Below are 5,517 nucleotides of genomic sequence, written 5' to 3'. Positions count from 1 at the left end.
CTCCAGGTCAGTGTTTATTATACTCTACAGATCTTTATTTATTACCCTCTCCAAGTCAGTGTTTATTGTATTCTCCAGGTCAGTATTTATTTTACTCTCCAGTTCAATATTTATTGTACTCTTCAGGTCACTATTTATTAACCTCTCCATTTCAGTATTTATTTTACTCCCCAGGTCAGCATTTATTATAATCTCCAGGGCAGCATATATTGTGCTCTCCAGGTCAGTATTTATTGGACTCTCCAGGTCAGTATTTATTGCCCTCTCCAGGGCAGTGTTTATTATACTCTCCAGGTCTGTATTTATTACCCTCTCCAGGTCAGTATTTATTACCCTCTCCAGGTCAGTGTTTATTGTACTCTCCAGGTCAGTATTTATTGTGCTCTCCAATTCAGTTTTTATTGTACTTTCCAGATCAGTATTTATTGTACTCTCCAGATCAGTATTTATTGAATTCTCCATGTCAATTTTATTGTAGTCTCCAGGTCAGTATTTATTGCCCTCTCATGGTCAGTATTTATTGTATTCTCCAGGTCAGTATTTATTTTACTCTCCAGGTCAGTAATTATTGTACTCCCCAGGTCAATATTTATTGTACTCTCCAGGTCAGTATTTATTGTGCTTTCCGATTCATTATTTATTGCCCTCTCCAGGTCAGTATTTATTGTACTCTCCAATTCAGTTTTTATTGTACTCTCCAGGTCAGTATTTATTGTAATCTCCAGGTCAGTACTTATTGTAGTCTCCAGGTCAGTATTTATTGTCCTCTCCAGTTCAGTATTTATTTTACTCTCCAGGTCATTATTTATGTACTCTCCAGGTCACTATTTATTGCACTCTCCAGGTCAGTATTTATTGTACTCTCCACGTCAGTGTTTATTGTACTCTCCAGGTCAGTATTTATTACCCTCTCCAGGTTAGTATTTATTGTACTCTCCAGGTCAGTATTTATTGTACTCTCCAGATCAGTATTTATTGTTCTCTGCATGTCAGTATTTATTGCATTCACCAGGTCATTATTTATTCTACTCTCCAGGTCAGTATTTATTGCACTCTCCAGGTCAGTATTTATTGTACTCTCCAGGTCAGTATTTATTACCCTCTCCAGGTCATTATTTATTGTACTCTCCAGCTCAGTATTTATTGAACTCTCCAGGTCAGTATTTATTGTACTCTCCAGGTCATTATTTATTGTACTCTCCAGGTCAGTATTTATTTTACTCTCCAGGTCATTATTTATGTACTCTCCAGGTCAGTATTTATTGTACTCTCCCAGTCAGTATTTATTGCACTCTCCAGGTCAGTATTTATTGTACTCCCCACGTCAGTATTTATTACCCTCTCCAGTTCAGTATTGATTGTACTCTCCATGTCAATATTTATTGTACTCTCCATGTCAGTATTTATTGTATTCTCCAGGTCAGTATTTATTTTACTCTCCAGTTCAATATTTATTGTACTCTTCAGGTCACTATTTATTAACCTCTCCATTTCAGTATTTATTTTATTCTCCAGGTCAGCATTTATTATAATCTCCAGGGCAGCATATATTGTGCTCTCCAGGTCAGTATTTATTGGACTCTCCAGGTCAGTATTTATTGCCCTCTCCAGGGCAGTGTTTATTATACTCTCCAGGTCTGTATTTATTACCCTCTCCAGGTCAGTATTTATTACCCTCTCCAGGTCAGTGTTTATTGTACTCTCCAGGTCAGTATTTATTGTGCTCTCCAATTCAGTTTTTATTGTACTTTCCAGATCAGTATTTATTGTACTCTCCAGATCAGTATTTATTGAATTCTCCATGTCAGTTTTATTGTAGTCTCCAGGTCAGTATTTATAGCCCTCTCATGGTCAGTATTTATTGTATTCTCCAGGTCAGTATTTATTTTACTCTCCAGGTCAGTAATTATTGTACTCCCCAGGTCAATATTTATTGTACTCTCCAGGTCAGTATTTATTGTGCTTTCCGATTCATTATTTATTGCCCTCTCCAGGTCAGTATTTATTGTACTCTCCAATTCAGTTTTTATTGTACTCTCCAGGTCAGTATTTATTGTAATCTCCAGGTCAGTACTTATTGTAGTCTCCAGGTCAGTATTTATTGTCCTCTCCAGTTCAGTATTTATTTTACTCTCCAGGTCATTATTTATGTACTCTCCAGGTCAGTATTTATTGCACTCTCCAGGTCAGTATTTATTGTACTCTCCACGTCAGTGTTTATTGTACTCTCCAGGTCAGTATTTATTACCCTCTCCAGGTTAGTATTTATTGTACTCTCCAGGTCAGTATTTATTCTACTCTCCAGATCAGTATTTATTGTTCTCTGCATGTCAGTATTTATTGCATTCACCAGGTCATTATTTATTCTACTCTCCAGGTCAGTATTTATTGCACTCTCCAGGTCAGTATTTATTGTACTCTCCAGGTCAGTATTTATTACCCTCTCCAGGTCAATATTTATTGTACTCTCCAGCTCAGTATTTATTGAACTCTCCAGGTCAGTATTTATTGTACTCTCCAGGTCATTATTTATTGTACTCTCCAGGTCAGTATTTATTTTACTCTCCAGGTCATTATTTATGTACTCTCCAGGTCAGTATTTATTGTACTCTCCCAGTCAGTATTTATTGCACTCTCCAGGTCAGTATTTATTGTACTCCCCACGTCAGTATTTATTACCCTCTCCAGTTCAGTATTGATTGTACTCTCCATGTCAATATTTATTGTACTCTCCATGTCAGTATTTATTGTATTCTCCAGGTCAGTATTTATTTTACTCTCCAGGTCAGTATTTATTTTACTCCCCAGGTCAGTATTTATTATACTCTCCAGGTCAGTATTTATTGTGCTCTCCAGGTCAGTATGTATTGTACTCTCCAGGTCAGTATTTATTGCACTCTCCAGTTCAGTGTTTATTAGACTCTACAGATCTGTATTTATTACCCTCTCCAGGTCAGTGTTTATTGTATTCTCCATGTCAGTATTTATTTTACTCTCCAGTTAAGTATTTATTGTACTCTTCAGGTCACTATTTATTACTCTCTCCATTTCATTATTTATTTTACTCCCCAGGTCAGCATTTATTATAATCTCCAGGGCAGCATATATTGTGCTCTCCAGGTCAGTATTTCTTGGACTCTCCAGGTCAGTATTTATTGCCCTCTCCAGGTCAGTGTTTATTATGCTCTCCAGGTCAGTATGTATTGTCCTCTCCAGGTCAGTATTTATTGCTCTCTCCAGGTCAGTGTTTATTATACTCTCCAGGTCTGTATTTATTACCCTCTCCAGGTCAGTATTTATTACCCTCTCCAGGTCAGTATTTATTGTCCTCTCCAGGTCAGTATTTATTGCTCTCTCCAGGGCAGTGTTTATTATACTCTCCAGGTCTGTATTTATTACCCTCTCCAGGTCAGTATTTATTACCCTCTCCAGGTCAGTGTTTATTGTACTCTCCAGGTCAGTATTTATTGTGCTCTCCAATTCAGTTTTTATTGTACTTTCCAGAACAGTATTTATTGTACTCTCCAGATCAGTATTTATTGAATTCTCCATGTCAGTTTTATTGTAGTCTCCAGGTCAGTATTTATAGCCCTCTCATGGTCAGTATTTATTGTATTCTCCAGGTCAGTATTTATTTTACTCTCCAGGTCAGTAATTATTGTACTCCCCAGGTCAATATTTATTGTACTCTCCAGGTCAGTATTTATTGTGCTTTCCGATTCATTATTTATTGCCCTCTCCAGGTCAGTATTTATTGTACTCTCCAATTCAGTTTTTATTGTACTCTCCAGGTCAGTATTTATTGTAATCTCCAGGTCAGTACTTATTGTAGTCTCCAGGTCAGTATTTATTGTCCTCTCCAGTTCAGTATTTATTTTACTCTCCAGGTCATTATTTATGTACTCTCCAGGTCAGTATTTATTGCACTCTCCAGGTCAGTATTTATTGTACTCTCCACGTCAGTGTTTATTGTACTCTCCAGGTCAGTATTTATTACCCTCTCCAGGTTAGTATTTATTGTACTCTCCAGGTCAGTATTTATTCTACTCTCCAGATCAGTATTTATTGTTCTCTGCATGTCAGTATTTATTGCATTCACCAGGTCATTATTTATTCTACTCTCCAGGTCAGTATTTATTGCACTCTCCAGGTCAGTATTTATTGTACTCTCCAGGTCAGTATTTATTACCCTCTCCAGGTCAATATTTATTGTACTCTCCAGCTCAGTATTTATTGAACTCTCCAGGTCAGTATTTATTGTACTCTCCAGGTCATTATTTATTGTACTCTCCAGGTCAGTATTTATTTTACTCTCCAGGTCATTATTTATGTACTCTCCAGGTCAGTATTTATTGTACTCTCCCAGTCAGTATTTATTGCACTCTCCAGGTCAGTATTTATTGTACTCCCCACGTCAGTATTTATTACCCTCTCCAGTTCAGTATTGATTGTACTCTCCATGTCAATATTTATTGTACTCTCCATGTCAGTATTTATTGTATTCTCCAGGTCAGTATTTATTTTACTCTCCAGGTCAGTATTTATTTTACTCCCCAGGTCAGTATTTATTATACTCTCCAGGTCAGTATTTATTGTGCTCTCCAGGTCAGTATGTATTGTACTCTCCAGGTCAGTATTTATTGCACTCTCCAGTTCAGTGTTTATTAGACTCTACAGATCTGTATTTATTACCCTCTCCAGGTCAGTGTTTATTGTATTCTCCATGTCAGTATTTATTTTACTCTCCAGTTAAGTATTTATTGTACTCTTCAGGTCACTATTTATTACTCTCTCCATTTCATTATTTATTTTACTCCCCAGGTCAGCATTTATTATAATCTCCAGGGCAGCATATATTGTGCTCTCCAGGTCAGTATTTCTTGGACTCTCCAGGTCAGTATTTATTGCCCTCTCCAGGTCAGTGTTTATTATGCTCTCCAGGTCAGTATGTATTGTCCTCTCCAGGTCAGTATTTATTGCTCTCTCCAGGTCAGTGTTTATTATACTCTACAGATCTGTATTTATTACCCTCTCCAGGTCAGTGTTTATTGTATTCTCCAGGTCAGTATTTATTTTACTCTCCTGTTCTGTATTCATTGTACTCTTCAGGTCACTATTTATTACCCTCTCCATTTCAGTATTTGTTTTACTCCCCAGGTCAGCATTTGTTAGCATCTCCAGGGCAGCATATATTGTACTCACCAGGTCAATATTTATTGTACTCTCTGGGTCAGTATATATTGTACTCTCCAGGTCAGTTCTTATTGGACTCTCCAGGTCAGCATTTATTGTACTCTCCAGGTCAGTACTTATTACCCTCTCCAGCTCAGTTTTTATGGTATCTCCAGGTCAGTATTTATTGTTCTCTCCAGGTCAGTGTTTATTGTACTCTCCAGGTTACTATTTATTGTACTCTCCAGGTCAGCATTTATTGTATTCTCCAGGTCAGTATTTATTACACTCTCCAGGTTAGTGTTTATTGTACTCTCCAGGTCAGTATTTATTGTACTCTCCAGA

Source organism: Pristiophorus japonicus, unplaced genomic scaffold (assembly GCF_044704955.1).
Source record: "Pristiophorus japonicus isolate sPriJap1 unplaced genomic scaffold, sPriJap1.hap1 HAP1_SCAFFOLD_33, whole genome shotgun sequence".
NCBI classification, from domain to species: domain Eukaryota; kingdom Metazoa; phylum Chordata; class Chondrichthyes; family Pristiophoridae; genus Pristiophorus; species Pristiophorus japonicus.
This window is presented reverse-complemented; position numbering follows the sequence as displayed.